This window comes from Apium graveolens, chromosome 10, assembly GCF_009905375.1.
Source record: "Apium graveolens cultivar Ventura chromosome 10, ASM990537v1, whole genome shotgun sequence".
Lineage (NCBI taxonomy): Eukaryota > Viridiplantae > Streptophyta > Magnoliopsida > Apiales > Apiaceae > Apium > Apium graveolens.
In genome coordinates, this window is record NC_133656.1 from 233,378,095 (window position 1) to 233,395,589 (window position 17,495).

General features: G+C 35.0%; 1 long non-coding RNA gene across 2 annotated transcripts; it reads right to left on the reverse strand.

Moving 5' to 3' along the window:
- Positions 1 to 1,036: 1,036 nt before the first annotated feature.
- Positions 1,037 to 15,632, reverse strand: LOC141692921 (uncharacterized). 2 transcript variants are annotated; one of them, XR_012562959.1, is made up of 12 exons: positions 14,640 to 15,632; positions 12,083 to 12,124; positions 11,937 to 12,001; positions 4,726 to 5,087; positions 4,175 to 4,435; positions 3,809 to 4,033; positions 3,073 to 3,343; positions 2,742 to 2,972; positions 2,452 to 2,649; positions 2,275 to 2,367; positions 1,904 to 2,020; positions 1,037 to 1,740 (listed from the first exon to the last, which is right to left on the reverse strand). It is a non-coding gene; the product is annotated as an uncharacterized LOC141692921 (long non-coding RNA). The 2 variants fall into 2 exon arrangements; XR_012562958.1 differs by having other exon boundaries at positions 3,073 to 3,363.
- Between the last annotated feature and the right edge of the window lie 1,863 nt (positions 15,633 to 17,495).

Here is a 17,495-nt window from a genome sequence, read left to right on the forward strand (position 1 = left end):
TTTATAGTTTTGAAAATAAGTTTAAAAAAGACAATATTTTTAAAATATTTTTTAAAAAATATTGTATTTTAAAAAACCATCTTTAAAAGCATATAAACTTAAAATTACCTGACATGTTTATAATGAATCTATTTTATTACAAATAAAGATTCCAAATCATATAATTAATATACAAATTACAGAGGGCCAAAATATGGCTAGTATGGTTATTTTTTATCCCTGTTTGTTTGCAATGAACTCAGATGGACAGGCCCAACCAAAGAAGTTTATCGTGTACAAATGGACTAAAAAGCAAATAAATGGGCCAGTCCAAGAAGAATGACGGGGAATTTAGTAAAATGAAGAGGGAAAAACAGGAAGCAGGATAAAAAAACCTTAAAGAGGATCGAGGAAGGGAATTAGCGTTTTTTTATGCAAATTATAGTCTTTGCTTTATTGCGGACGAGATACTGGTATCTCGAAGATTCAGAATAACAAACCCAGGCTTGTAATTCGAAGTAATCTAGTAAAATATTGTGATAAACTCTTAAGTTCACTAAATTGCAACATAATACAACTTAATTCTACTCAATTGGTATTAGAGCTCTAGATATATGGGACCTCCAACGAGCCTTACAATAGATACCCTAATGTTACAATTCACTGATCTATTGTAACAAAGAGGAAAACGTTACAATAGGCAACTACTGTAACACTAACAGACCCAAATGTAACGCAATATGAATGATACAATAGCTTGATCAAGATTGCATAAGTGGGGCCCATGTGGGACCCATATGTGTATGTGGGGGCCACGTGGACCCCCTATGGGTCCCACATTGCCTATTATAACAGTAAATTTTATCCATTGTAACACCAATTTTTTTAGTTAGGCAACACTGGAATAAGTGTATTATAACAGTCTTTTTATCTATTGTAACACTAGTAACATAGGTAATGTAACATTATATGTAAACAAATGTTACACAAGAGCAAGCAAATGTAACAGTTATTCTAAACATTTTTGAAATATAAGATTTGATTTGAGAATAATCCATAATCAACAAAAACATCAAATCTGCATACATAAGAGTCTCGGCTCTGCAAACCAAAAACTACATAAGAGTAAATTCTCCAAACCATCCCCAACGCCAACGACGACCAAATTACTACAAATAATCTCATCCCAATGCCAACACCGCCAACAACGATGACAAAACTAGTACATAATTAATTCTGAACACCAAGGCAGGAGAGTCTCATCTCTCCAACACCAACAAGTACGACATAACTACTACATAGTCAAGTTTCTAAATACCAAGACATGAGAGTACAAAAGTAACCAAGTACACGATAAACATGAAACTTGATAACATATTTAACAATTGAGCTTATTTAAGAACTGTCGCCTGCTTGAGTGGCAAGAGTGATTGGAGTGCCATTGTCGTCTTGATCGCTTGAGATGGTAGCACAAAAGTCTCCAATATCACACTTCATACCAGAATTCGCCTCTGCTAGTTTTTTTAGCATCCAAACCATGTTCTCCTAGACTTTTCTGTTTACCTTGGTTTCAATTTTACTCTCCAGATTTCGAGATATCTTTGCGGTCAACTCATCAATGGCAGGTTCAGGAAGAGATGGATTGTTTTCTGAGGCAAGTACTGTACCTTGCCTTCCCACCAACCAATCTCGTCCATGTTTTCCACTGAGAAGCATCGCATCGGCATCATTTCCTTATTTCAGCATCTCGTCAATGGAATCCTATAAGACAAATTTGCATAAATTTGTTAAAGGATAAACTAAGTTTTTTTGATTTACAACTAAATATAACTACAATTCTTTAGTGGACTATAAGATAAATTTACCTAAATTTGTTATAGGTAAAACAAACTCAGGTTCATTATTTACAACTAAATATACTTACAATTCTTTTCTGAATTATATCCCTGTTTGTCTTATATTTGCGCCCTTTTTTGTGCTTACGACTTTCGAAATAGACTTTAACTTGTAATGGGGAGGCCTGATTTGGGTCTTTATTTTTCTGGCATGTACAAAAAATAATATGACAATTAGGGAATTCATTATTATAAATGTAAAATAAAAAATAAAAAACAATAATGATATATGGGCCAAGAAAATATCAATCTGATTAATAATAAGTAGAGCAACTAATTTAATAATTATCTGAATATTTTTTAGTCTGATTAATAATCTGACTAATATTGAGACTATATTGGTTTTGCAATTATACCTAAATATAATAATTTCACTTATACAATTAAAATAATGTCATACCAGTTTCTCCTTAACTTCAACAAGAGTTTTACGACTAAGTGTTTGAGGGTCAGTATAAGAATTACGACGGGCTGCATTTTCCTCTGCAAGTACCTGTTACAAATAAAAAAAAACAAATCTCTAATCTCAACTCAAATTGATATTGGATGCCAAATAAATGAAGCTAAATGTGTTGACCTGAACTTCTTCGTCTGCCTAATACTTCAACAAAACCTTAAAATCTGGAATTTCATGCGGCCTGTTTTGAATCCTTTTCTCGTCACTGTGATATTTTGTATAATGTGCCTTTTTGACACGTGACTTGTGCACTCTCCGAAGAGTATTAATTGTCTTGTTTAAATACTTTTTCCCGTGTGCATGAATATCATACCTATCCTATAATATGTTAAACACAAACTTTGCATTATCTCAATGCACATGTAGTAATAAGACTGAAATTTCAGGCTAATTGGTAAAACTGAGAATACCAGAGTATATTGCACTATAATTTCTTCAATTCTTGTGGAACAACATGCCAGTTAACATGAGTAAGCGACACATGATCCTTGACTAGGGTCCCCAGAAAATTACTCAACTCAAATCTAATTTCCCTTTCTCCAATTGGCTGACCCATTTACTGAATTTAATGACTAGCTTTTCATTAGCACTCCTACCTTGAACTTTCAACATTTTTATCCGTCCTCGAGGTTTTTTAGGACCTGGCCACATATGAACAATATAATAGAAAATTGCGGGTCATAGTTGCTATATAATTGTTAATAATCTTACAAGTACATACTCAAGTGTCATGTTTATTACCTTTTTCAACAACTTCTTGGTAATTCTGTAAACTCGACTCACCAACATCCTCTATCATTGGATCAACTTCAAGATTCTGCATCTGACGTTCCCGCAACGCTATATTAGCGGCAACTGATCCACTTTCAAAATTGGCACACTATGTCAACAGTTTACTACAAGTTGGATTGATAAGTTTTCGAGCAGATGAACTCTTTGCTTCCGTGTTCGTAGTCGTGGCTGCAGTGGCTCGGGAACCAGTTCTGGGACCAGGTGGTAGTGTCTTTTTTTCCTTCACAGAATAAATTCTCTCTATATATGAAACAAATAGAATGAAGTAAAAATTTAAGCATAATTAGTATAAATCAAAACAACGAGTAAACGGATGAAGTGAAAAATAGACATTAAGTGGATTATAATCATAATACTCCCCTTCTTGATTATTAAGAACAATTATGAAAAAAACAAAATAAATAAATATATATATATAAGTACTTATGTCGACACTCACCACCTAGATGTGTTATTTCAAATAAAATGTTAAAATTCAATTAAGTGAATTAAGTATATATTATGACTTAATGTATATTTTTCACTTCATCAAAATGTTAAAATATTATGACTGAGACGAAACAAGAAGACTAAATGAAGTATTAAATTGTTAATATTCAAATAATTGACCTAATTAAGTCAATTAAGTGAATTTTACCGAAAATTGCAGTCTCATACTTAAATTAGTTAGGGAAGATGCGTATACCTTTGGCGAATCATCACTATCACTTTCCCTCTCATTTTCCAAGACATATTCATCTGGAACCTCATTGTCTTTCTCTTTCCCCTTGAATTTCTGCATTGTAGGTGGTGTTGGATTAGTCCCATATTTACCTAACCCAAGTTCATCAAACTTTGCCCTGTTTTCTTGCACACGTTTCTTTTTAAGTAGCTCATACTTATTCATTCCTTGCGACGGCTGTTCCAGTAACTGCAACACATTGTAACAGTTCCAAAACACAATTAATTATCCTTGTTTTTTATTTAGACATTACACCAAATTTACATTCATGCTAGTTTGACTACATAGGGGCATAGGAAAATTAATTACAAAATTAGTAAAAATGACTACCTTAACAGCAATGTCATTCTTCCCTGTACTTTTGCCATTTATCTTGTCTCCATGTAAATTCAACTTCCTTCTCGCTGTTCATTTTGGATTAACAGTCTTTCTTCAAGTTCTTGAGTCTCCGCAACTGGAATATTACACTTTCGTGGTGATAAAATCCTCTTGGGCAGCTCAGGTGACTTCTACTTGTTCATCTTTCTTTGTTGTTCCTGTTGGGCTGGTGTGAAGTCATAAATTTACGCTTCCCTTGGTCCTTGGTTGACCCTGTGAAAGAATATTGAACAGTCATGGTAAACATACGGCACTAGTGAATATGTATTTAAGTGTGTGTCTATATACATGTGGGATTAGTATTTTCGAGAATTTTTCTCTTGGAGTTTATGCTCACTAAGATCCAATTGATACGGTGTTGGTTTTGACTTATGATTAGGATAAATATTTGGAGTATATAACAAAATTTAATTATTCACTGTCAAAGCAAGGAATGGTTATAATAAATTCTTATCGAGTAGAAATGTCATTAGGCCTCTTAAATAAATCTCAAATATGTTTACCTTGAATTAGGTTCTTTCTCGATCGTATAATTACCCATGGCTGCATCTGAACTGAAGGTTCCACTTCTTTGTCAATAACAGTGTCAACATACAAATGAAGTTCATGATCCTGCTTAGTTTCATTTACAAGATCCATCAATTCTTTATCGCGTGTCAGCAATTTCCAAACATCAGCAACTTTGGTTTACACCCCTCCAATTTCTGTCAACTTCATGTAATGTTTGACATATTCCATAAGCACGCTATATGAGAATTCTGAAGTATCCAGTCTATTAGCAATAAAGCTTTGTCCACCGTGATAAGTAGTCTTCTTAAAAAATCCATCATAGTGCAGATTTAAAGTCACACATTTTTCTTCCATCCTACATAAAATGGAAATAAGATTATTAGAATAAGCCGAATACATGAAAATGATATAAAAATTACAAATATATGCAATATTGATAAACAGATACGAGCACATTTAAACAGATGCAATATTAATAAAAAAATAGAAATACATGAAAATTATATATAAAAATTAGAAACAAATGCAATATTCATGTAAACATATGCGAGCATATTTAAATAAATGTAGTATTTATACATGAACGCTTTAAATATTGATGTTAAAAAACAGAAATACATGAAAATGATATAAAAAACAGAGATACAAGAAAATAAAACATATGCGTTCGATTCAAATTTTAGCAGTTAATATTTTAACCACAAACTTGATATATTCAGAGTATAATAACCAAACTAAGAAATAATAGAAATACATGAATTTGTCTTAAGGATTATATCTTGAACTGAAACAGATATTAAACATCTTGATTTTCCACTTCAGTTTGTGGAATAGGAATTTGTTTTTTAGGGACATCATCCCTAAACCAATTAAATTCACCATCTTGATTAATAATATCATGATTATCAAGATGGTTGTGGTCATTATGATCTTCAGTTTGAGTTTGGTCATCGGCGTCGTCGCACCAGTCCCTTGGTAACTTTTTAATAACACAGTGCGTCATATTTTTAGTCGGATCTTCGACATAAAAATTTGTTGCACTTGTGAAGCCAACACGTATGGATCTGATTTGCTGTACAACTTTTTAAAATTCAATTTGGTGAAACCAAATGAATCCTTCTCTTCTTGGTACCAACAACACTTGAAAAGAATCACTGGAAACGCTCCCCAATAGTCAACTTTAATAATTTCTATAACTGATCCATAGTAATTGACGGCCCCGATGATTGGGTTTTCATCTTTCGCACTCGCAAAGCTAGTGGTTACAGCGGTAAAAAATACGCCGTTGTTTTATGTAGTGCATTTGGAATCTCTGTTTTTGTATGAAATCAAATTCATTAACCACATAGCCACTAAACCTCGTAGCTATTCGGTTAGGACCCAGTGCAAGCAAACGTAGATCAGTTGAAATGTTGAACATTTTTTCCACCTCTTTTTTCAACCATTTCCAAAAAACTTCGGAGTGTGTTTGTTCTCTTCTGTATTTTTTTGAGTTGGAATCACCATCCACTAAAGTCCGATGATTCCTATAAAAATTTATGTTGAAACAGTTTTAGAAGAAAGACAAAGTTCAAAATTTATAGTTTTCACTAAATGAAGTAGGGTTTAAAAAGCTTACTCAATTAATGTCTCAATTTCTTGATTGCCACAATTGAAAAGAATGTAGGTATGGCACGCTTTCCACTCCAAATAATTTAAATGAATAACTTTTCCGTCTTTATTTCTTCTTGTTCCAATATGATACTCCACATTTGCTATTTTTGCTCCAATATCAGTTGATTCACCACCCAAAAAACTTGAGCAGAATGTGACACACTCCTCAGCCAAGTAGCCTTCTACAATTAAACCTTCGGGTTTGCTCCTATTACGAACGTAATTTTTTAGCTTTCCAAGATAACGCTCAATAGGATACATACATCGCAGATGCTCTGGTCCGCAATACCGAATTTCTTTACAAAGATGAACGGGAAGGTGCACCATGATATCAAAGAAGGCAGGGGAAAATAATCTCAAATTCACAAAGGATGTCAACAATTTCTTCTTGCAGCCTCTTGATATCATCCAAGTGAATGACCTTAGTCCATAAACCCCTAAGAAATGCGCTAAATTTGATTAACGGTTTTATAACATCAGCTTTTAATGATTTCTTCACAGCAAATTGTAACAAGTAGTGGAGTATAAAATGCGCGTCATGGCTCATATACCCCGTTACCTGCCTCTCGTCTATGTGCACTTACATACTGATATTGGAGGCACAACCGTAAAGAAGTTTCATATTCTTCAATACCTTGCAAAACAGTTCTTTCTCCTTATTTGTCATGTCAAAGATTGAGGCAGAAATTTCAAACTTCTTCCCATCGGCAGATTTAACCGGATGAAGGGAATTTCGAATCTCCATTTCTTGTAAATCCAAACGGGCAGCTAAGGGTGTGTTTGGTATTGCTGTTGCAGACAGTAACAGTAGCTTTTCGCTGAAAAGCAGTTAAAAAACTGTTTGGTAAAATTTAAAAGCTGCTTTTTCTGAAAAGTGCTTTTGGCTTAAAAGCTGCTGTTAGAGAAAGCAAGTCCCCCCATGCTTTTAGAAAAAGCTGCTTTTCAGCTGTTGCGGGAAGCAGATGCTGATTTCACCATCAAACCTTACCAAAAGCATCATTATTTTTAATTTTTTGCATCAAAACATATACGTATCAAAAAAATTACCAAACAGTAATCTGATTTTTACAACAGCACTTTTTTTAACAGCACAACAATTTTTAACAGCAATCCCAAACAGAGCCTAAGTGATCTTTTAACTTCCCTCAAATATTAAATAAAGTACCTAATATTTTGTCATAAATGTTTTTTCGATATGCATAACGTCGAGGTTATGTCGGAGTAGATTATGCTTCTGATAAGACAAATAAAAAAATTGACTTCTTTTTAAAAGGGGTGTTATTTTCTCGCTTTCTCTTCTTCTTAATCTTTTTCCCAAAATGGTTTTCAAACCCAACCAACAATTGATCAACATCTGTTCTCGTTAATGGTTGTGGACTCTGCCTCATTTCAATCTGCCCATTAAATTATTTCTTGTCAAACCTCCATTTGTGCAATGGATTAAGAAACCTTTTGTGATGCATGTAACACATTTTTTTGCTATGTTTCAGATATTCCTAACATGTCTCATAACGACACACCGGACATGCCAGCTTACCGTTTGTGCTCCAACCGGAAATCATAGCGTATCCTGAAAAGTTGCTTATGGTCCATAACATCGCTGCTCGTAAATTAAAATTATGATAAGTCATGGCATCATATATTTGGACACCAAAACCCCATAATTCTTTTAACTCAGAAATTAATGGTTGCATCTACACGTCGATACTGTTTGAAGGAGAATCTGGACCCGATATCAACGTCGAAAGAATTAAATTTTCTTGTTTCATGCTAAACCAAGGCGGGAGGTTGTAGTTTACTAGTATAATTGGCCATGTACAATGACTAGCTTTTGTACGAAAAGGACATAATCCATCAGCAGCTACGCCTAGTCTTATATTTCGTATTTTTGAAGAAAAATTGGGATAATTTGCATCCATTGTCTTCCAAGATTCGGCATCAGCCGAATGCCTCAATTTCCCATCTCTTATTCATTCCGTTTTATGCCATGTCATGAGCTTCGAGTATTCTTTGCACATGAACAACCTCTGCAACTTCGGTTTTAAAGGGAAGTATTTCATCACATTTGTTGGAACCTTGCTAATCAACTTGGTCGGATCATTAAGAGCAATAGAGCCTTTATTTTCTTGTAAAATCCACCTCGAAACCCCACAAGTATCACAAACTTGTTTATCTTCATTTTCGGCCCATGTAACATGCAACTATTTGGACATGCATGTATTTTATAATAATCAAGACCTAAGTCTTTAATTATATTTTTCGCAGCGTCGAAGGATAATGGTACATTGTTTTCTGGAAAGGCATATTTTATTAAAACTAATAAATCCCCAAAGGCGGACTCGGTAATTCCATGAACACACTTTAGGTGATAAATCTGATCATAAAACTAAGTTGAGAAAATTTTGTGCAGCCCGGATATAACGGTTGATTTCCCTCTTCGACAAGCTGATAAAACTTTCTAGCCTCCAGATTTGGTCCTTGTTCTACATTCTGAAACCTCCTGCCCGTACAATCAAACATCGCTCCTAAATTATCTTCGAAACTGGTCCCCATTTCACAACCCTTAAAATCCGTGGATTTTTTTACTTTGGCTTGTAAAATCTTACAAAACCACTGGACATGTAACAAAGAAGGCCCTCTGTAAATTAAATGATCGTAAATTACATCTTGACGATGCAACATACAATCATTACAATCTTTGCAGGAGCACTTCATTTCATCACCTTTGGAAAAAAGGGAAATGCCTTTTTCACAAACAATTGCATCCCCTTTTTATACTCTCTGTTGGATCTTGGAAGTCCTATCCAGTTATTCAAATCATTATCAGGTTCCATTTCTAAAACCTAGGCCCTTTCCAAGATTGCACCTATAAAGCCGAATTAATTAAATATATACAATATATCGATATTCATAGTAAAATATGAATACAAACATAACAAAAAATTTATATATATAATATTTAACGTTGTATTCCTCTTCTTCATGATACATTACCAGGGCATGATATAAGTGTTAGTGTTTATGCCCTAGAGACAACACTATGATGTTTTAGTTTAAGACATTAGGATTATTAATGTTTATGTTCTATCGATTATTCTCTTTATAATTTATTAATTCTTAATTTACTGCGATATAAATGTTAGATTAATAAATGTCCATAAAATATGATATGCAATTCTATATTTCTAAGTACGTAACTTAGAAATGAGATTATGAGAATAATATCAATATTCCTAAAGGTCCTTAGTCGAGTGTTATTATTAAGGGACAATAATAATGTATTAAGACTGGTGTGTTTGTTGACTGATAATCACATCTCATTGATCATAGGTATAGTGATACTAAAGTCAAAAACACAAGAAGATGTATATGTACATTGTGCTGGACAGACCCAATGTGAGATTCTACATGTCTGTTGTGTCATAAGTAATTCTCACAGTGATAATGATGTAATGGTCCTTAGACCTGAAGTCATTATATTTCTATACGAGAAATAATATACATTGATTCCATTAAAAGTTATCCTTGACCGGGTAATGATAAAAGTGGACATTGGGTATATTATGAATCGTATGAGAAATATGAATGAGATGTGATTTAACCCGCCTATTTTAGGAGTGATATTATTGGCCTCTTGTGTGAGCTAGACTATGAAATGCGTGGCCACGCTCAAATGTTGATTTGATATGATAGTCTACTCATTGATCAAGAAAACTTGGATTAAACTATGATGAGGATGACACATTACATGCCTCTAGTTTAATCTATAAACTAGATTCAATTATTATTATTTGGGTAGTAATGATGTATTACTAGATGCCGCTCATTGTTACGATTTTAAATTAGATTTGAAATTCGTTGCCAACGTAATAATAACCTATAGGGTCACACACTAAGAATGTTTGAAGGATTATTTAATTTAAATTATATTAAAGTAATTCGAATTATTTATAATATTAATTAAGTATGACTTAATTAATTAGATAAATATTGATATTCGAATTTACTAATATTAATTATGAAATTTATTTGTTAAATAATTAAGTGAGACTTTATTATAATACAAATAGGAATTTTGAATTAATAATAACTCCTAATTAGTTAAGAGTTATAATTCATTTTTCTACTCTCTATATAATATATCTTGTGTGGCTGATTTTGTGTGCAAGACTTTTACTAAAACCCTAGCCACCAAGAGAGAAAATGGAGAGAACAAGAAGAAACGAGTTTGTGCTAGTACACATCCAATCCTTGAGTTCAAGCATTCGTGAGGATACCGATAGAGCGTAGATCGCGAGAGCGGGATGCGTGGTGATTGAATAAGCTTTGGATCTCCATTAGTCAACCAATTTATAAAGCTTCTTAAGGTAAACAATCCGATCTACGGATTAAATATCTATTTTTCGCATGGATCCTGCGGTGGGTTTCGAAAATTTTGCTTTTCACGTTTTTAATTACTGTTTTCGTTGCGTTTATGTGCTCGAAACCCAACAATAAGTACTTTAGGAGCAAGACATATTAACATAAATTTAACTGTTGTTCTATATATAACATAAATTTAACTAGGTTCCATTACATGGCGGTGGTTGTCAAACTTGGACTCCAAATAGAAATATATAAAGATAATTAAAATACACTTATACCAATATATATCCCTAATTATTTACACTACATTTTCAATTTAATTCAATAAATACTATCACTGGTTAAAATATAAGTTTTAAGGTTAGAATTGTTATTTAATTTTTTGACTTAGTTAACAATATAATTCTCTACAAAAAATATATATTATTAAGTATGGCTATTTCCCATAATAAAAAACAGAAAAAAATTATTAGCTAGAGAGAACTAGAAAGGGAAGAGTAAACCAGGGCCATCGAATTTAGTCTATCTCAAATCGTACAACACACATATAAGGGTCATTAGATGACCTGGTCTGGTAGGGGTAAATGATAAACATGAACAGAAAAACAGTACTCTTTGGTAAATCCCATTACCAGGACACAATATCGTCACCTTAACAATACTAATATACGTAATTACCGAGTCTGGACCGGATTAAACTGCAACAGCTTTAGAGATATTGCGGAACTAGCCATATACCTAATTTAATATACGTAATAACCTAAGCCATGAATAAACATATTTCCACAACATATATCTCTTATTATTACTAATCAGTTCACAAAAAGCGTGCAAGAGATAGTGTGAAACCAGCAAAAGGATGTATAAATATAACAACTTTCTCACATCAAAACAATAAACACATTTTGCAATTTTCCAATTTACCTCATCAGTAGAAGGAATATCAAACAAAATATAGTTATTTGAACTGGCATCGAATCACATTACATTAACATTTTCGACACTTTAACCGAACAATCAAGAAATACCAAAACATACTAAATTTCAACTTAACAACAAATAACAAATAAATCAAGTAAATATATAAATCGAATATGATAAGAAAAATAAATATAACCAATCGAATACACACATGCATACGACTAAAGACCCAAGTGAATATCAAAACCCAAGTATAAGTACAAACCTTACTGAAAGTTTTAACTCCAGACTATAAATGAGGAAAAACCCCAATTGGAAAGCCCTAATCGACTGAAATTTCATAATGAAAGAAAAGACATTAGTACGGGAAAGTAAATTTGTTTAAATTGGAGCAAGTATGTTAACAATTACCGGTTAATTGGAGCAAAAACACAAAAGCCCCAATTTGAAGACCTATAAAATAAATGAAGAAATTAGTACGGGCCTTATGTTCATTTTGGAGGGAAAACTGCCGCTTCTTTTTCACCAAAAGGTTCAGCAATTTTTAATTTTTAATATTTATTTTTAATTTTTAATTTTTTAAATTTTAATAATAAATTATTATTTATTAAATAATGAACCACCAAAGTTACTTTTTTATTTATTTACAATAACTTTCGTAATTTGATGTTACATTCATGATTAATTAATAATTCAAAATATAATTTTAATACTAGTTATGTAGTAATATTTTCACTTTAAAATTATTAAAAATTAAAAAGTACCTAATGTAACACCATGTGCTGGTATTACATGTTGTGCAACACCAACAATTCATTGCAACAGTAAATTTATAGCTATTATAACACTGCAAGCGAGGTATTATAATAGGCCAAAAATCTCTTAACTAATGTAACGCTCCTTGTAACACTTGCATTACAGTAGCCCACTTAAGGAGTAGTGGTGGCTACGGAGGGGGACACCCTTCTCTGGTATCAATGTGAGAATAAACAGAGGCATATAAGAACTTGAAGTGATTTGAATGATTTTGTTTTAAGGCAGTTTATACTAGCAGCTGGTGGGTCCTTGTATGAGTAGTGGCTCGCTACCACTCAAACTTCTACAGTTACGGAGTATCACCGCCGCTTTATGGAAACAGTTTCCCCTCTTGAACGCATTTCCGAGAATATTTTATTGGGGAAATTTCTCAATGGGTTGAACGAAGAAATAAGAATGGAGGTTCGGTTGTTGGGTCCGATTACTTTGGAGCAGGCTATGAAGTATGCTTTACGAGTGGAGGAATGGAATAGGGCAAATAATTCTAAGAGGATGGTGAGTGTGTTTACCAAAACAAGTTCACTTGCTAGTAGTGTGTATTCAGGACGTAGTTGGAGTATTGGGGCCAGTGATTCGACGTCAACAGTGCAATCTCCGAAAATAAATCCAGCCAGTCAATCAGTGTCAAAGAATTTAGGAGAGGTTCATAGACTTTCAGAAGCTGAATTACGAGAGAAGAGGGCCGAGGGGCTCTGCTTCCGTTGTGACAATAAGTGAAACATTGGACATCGTTGCAAGCGCCGTGAACTCAGTGTATTACTCGTAAAGGATGAGGAGGATACAAAGTCTGAAGATGGGGGTAGTGATGTTCCAACATCTCCGGTAGATGAGACACCGACAGAGGTATCACTGAATTCAGTCATTGAGATCTCTAACCCAAAGACTATGAAGTTATGAGGTTTGATCGGAGATGCGAAGGTGGTGATCATGATCAATCCTGGAGCCACCCACAATCAGGGCCGTTTAAAGTTTCTCTCGGCAATGAAGATGCTACAAAAGGGTCAGGAGTATGTATTGGAGTGCGAGTGTAGTTAGATTGGGGTATGAAAGTCTGTGAGGATTTTTTGCCTTTGGAATTAGGTAGCTCGAACATAATTTTGGGTGTCCAGTGGTTAGAAAAACTGGGCACAATATTGACAAATTGGAAAACGCAAGGGATGATAATTGATATAAATAGGCAGAGGTTGTTAAAATAGTAGGAGATCCATCATTGGTAAGAGCTCATATTTCTCTTAAGGCAATGATCAAGACGTTAAGGAAGGTGAAGAAATGGTACGTGGTGGAGTGTAACCGGTTGGAGAAATTGCAAGAACATGTAAAATTGGCCGTGAACATAGAAGCAGAAGTAAAATATTTTGGTAAATACGGTTCAACGGCATTATAGGGTGTTTCAAGACCCAAAAGGGCTTCCCCCGACGCGAGATCATGTTCATTCTATTGTGTTGAAGGCAGGTGGAAACCCAGTGAGTGTCCGCCCGTACCGTTACACCCAGTGTCAAAAAAATGAAATAGAATGACTCATCAAAGAGATGTTAGCAGCAGGGATCATAAAACCGTCTAACAACCCCTTATCTAGCCCCGTGCTCTTAGTTAAAAAAGGATGGCTCGTGGATTTTGCGTTGATTATTGAGCACTCAACAAGGACAATATTCCTGATAAATATTTGATCCCGGTAATTGTGGAGTTTTTAGATGAACTTCACGGAGCTAAATATTTTTCAAAGCTGGATCTTAAGTCGCGATATCACCAGATTTTGATCAACTCCACCGACACTCACAAGACTACATTCCGTACACACGACGGACATTACGAGTTTTTGGTCATGCCTTTTGGCTTGATCAACGCTCCAGCGACCTTCTAGTACTAATGAATGATATATTCAAGCCATTTTTGCGTCATTTTGTATTGGTATTTTAATTTCGTTGACATTTTGGTGTATAGTCGGACTTCGGGGAGCATACCAAGCACCTGGATATTATTTTGGGCACGCCGTCACAACACAGCTTATACGCTAATCTAATGAAGTGTGAATTTGGGAAGACATGAGTGGATTATTTAGGGCATGTTATTTCTCAAGAGGGAGTCGCAGTGGACATGGATAAAATTCAGGTTATAAAGGACTGGCCACAACCTTGCAATTTAAGGGACTTACGTGGTTTTTTGGGTCTAACAGGGTACTACCGCAAGTTTGTCCAGGGGTATGCATAGCTTGCCCAACCACTTACGGAATAATTTAAGAAAGACAAATTTGGATGGTCCCTAGCAGCTACAAAAGCTCTCAACGAATTGAAGACAATAATGACAAATTCTCCGGTTTTGGCCATGCTGAATTTTGAACAGCCTTTCATTGTCGAAACCAACGCTTCGGGATATGGGCTGGGGGCAGTGCTCATGCAGAATCAGCGTCCATTAGCTTTTTACAGTAAATTGCTTTGGGTGCAGGCGCAACACAAATCGATTTATGAGAAAGAACTTATGGTTGTATGTTTAGCAGTGCAAAATGGAAGACATTGTATTATACGCACGGACCAGCAAAGTATCAAATATATAACGCAACAGCGTGAGATTCAACTGATTATCATAAATGGGTACAAAAGTTGATTGGGTTTGATTTTGAGATCCAATTCAAATCAGGGGTGCCGAACAAAGCTGCAGATGCTCTGTCCAGGTATCCGGAAGAACAAATATTCTTGAATTTGTTGTTAAGTTCGATTGAGGTAGATTGGGATCAACTCGGAAGGGAGGTGGATAATGATCCAACCTTGCAAGTTATAAAGCACGAAGTTGAACATCAAATCAAGGATCATAAAGACTTCACAGTCTCGAATGAGAGACTACTCTACAAAAACAGGCATGTCCTTCCACACAATTCGAGTTTAATACTTTTCCTTCTGCGATATTACCATGATTCTTTAGTGGGGGGCATGTCGGAGAGGTCAAATGTTATTTAAAAATTGTTGCGGAGTGGTTCTGGGCAGGCATGAGAAAAGTTGTAGCCCACTATGTTTGTCGTTGTACCATTTGCCAACACCACAAACACTCCCAACAGGACCCTTCTGGGTTGTTTCCAACCCTTACCTGTTCCAGTTCGAGTTTTTGAAGATTTGTCCATGGATTTTGTGGAGGGCTTGGCCTTTTCGAAGAGTATGATCACTATTTTGGTTATTATGGATCGACTTTCCAAATACAGCCACTTGTGGCCTTAAAACACCCTTTTACTATTATTAATATGACAGATGCATTTGTCAAGGAAGTTGTAAGGATTCACGGGTTTCCCGCTTCGATTGTGTCAGACAGAGACCGAGTTTTTTTAAGCCATTTCTGGACAGAATTATTTCGCTTGCACGGCACAGAACCAAAAGAAGTACTGCATAGTATCCACAAACGGATGGCCAGACTGAAATAGTGAATAAACTTTTGAAAACAAACCTTCGTTGCTTTGTAGGGAATAAACCACTGACCTGGGTTCAATGGCTTCCGTGGGCGGAATACTCATACAATACTACTCCACATTCCTCCACCAAATTCAGTCCGTTCCAAATTGTTTATGGTCGTGAACCCCCAAAGTTGTTATGTATCAGACCTGGCCAAACTCCTATAGATAGTTTGGAAGAAGTCTTACAGGAGCGAGACTGCCTGTTAGATGATTTAAGACTGAATTTATACACAACTCGGAACGTTATGAAGTTGACAACAAATAAGAAACGCAGGGACGTGGAGTTCCAACCAGGAGACCTGGGGTTTTCGAAATTGCAGCCTTATCGCCAATGTTCCTTGGCAAGACGACCCTTTGAAAAGCTTGTTGCAAGGTTTTATGGACCCTTCACAGTGCTCGAACGAATTGGACAGGTGGCGTATAAGTTGGAACTCCCAGATTCAAGCAAAATTCACTCGATCTTTCATGTTTCCCAACTGAAACGCTATATTGGTGATCAACCTGCTAATCCTATGGTACAAATCAATTATCACCTGACTTGGAATTGAGTGTTGAACCAGAGCAATTGGTAGCAGTTCGACACCATAAAGGACTCCATGAGGTACTTTTACAATGGAAGGGGTTGCCCGAATATGAAGCTACCTGGGAAGAGACGAGACCATTCAATATCGTTTTTCTCATTTTCACATTAAGGACAAGGTGCGTCTCTGGGAGGCTGGTAATATAATGAACTCAGATGGATAGGGCCAACCAAAGAAGCTTATCGTGTACAAACGGACTAAAAAGCAAATAAATGGGCCGACCAAGAAGAATGACAGGGAATATTGTAAAATGAAGAGAGCAAAACAAGAAGCAGGAAAAGAAAACCCGAAAACCTTAAAGAGGATCGAGGAAGGGAATTAGGGTTTTTATGCAGATTATAGTCTTGCGTAGAAGATACTGGCATCTCGAAGGTCCAGAGTAACAAACTCAGGCTTATAATTCAAAATAATCAGTAAAATATGTGATAAACTCTTAAGTTCACTAAATTACAACATAATACAACTTAATCCTTCTCATTGTTATATTTAAAAAAGGATACATATTTACATATAATTTTGATTTCCGACTTGTACTATATAATAATTAACAAGAATAAAATAGATCACTGACACTACTTATCTTTATGTTAATCCGATCCTTCACTTAATAACGACACATAATGCTATTGATCACCACTTTTTTCACGATCATGTAGCTCATGACCATTGTCCAATCGAGTCATATCTCATCGAAAAAACAGCTGACGGATGCTCTCACCAAACCGTTACCAGCTCTTGTGTTTCGGCAACGTCATCCAAGATAAGTGTCTCTAATGAGAGTATGGTCCTGCGAGGCATGACAATTAACAACCTATAATGCACCACTTGATTGTTTGAGTAAATGTAGATTTGTAATATCCCCATGTCACATAATCTCCTAGTATATAGACTACTTTATATGTCATTAATAACTTCTGCTATAAGTGAAATATGTATAAATAACAGTTAGTATTAACGCTTTCATTCCTTCACAACTCCTATGTAAGCAGGC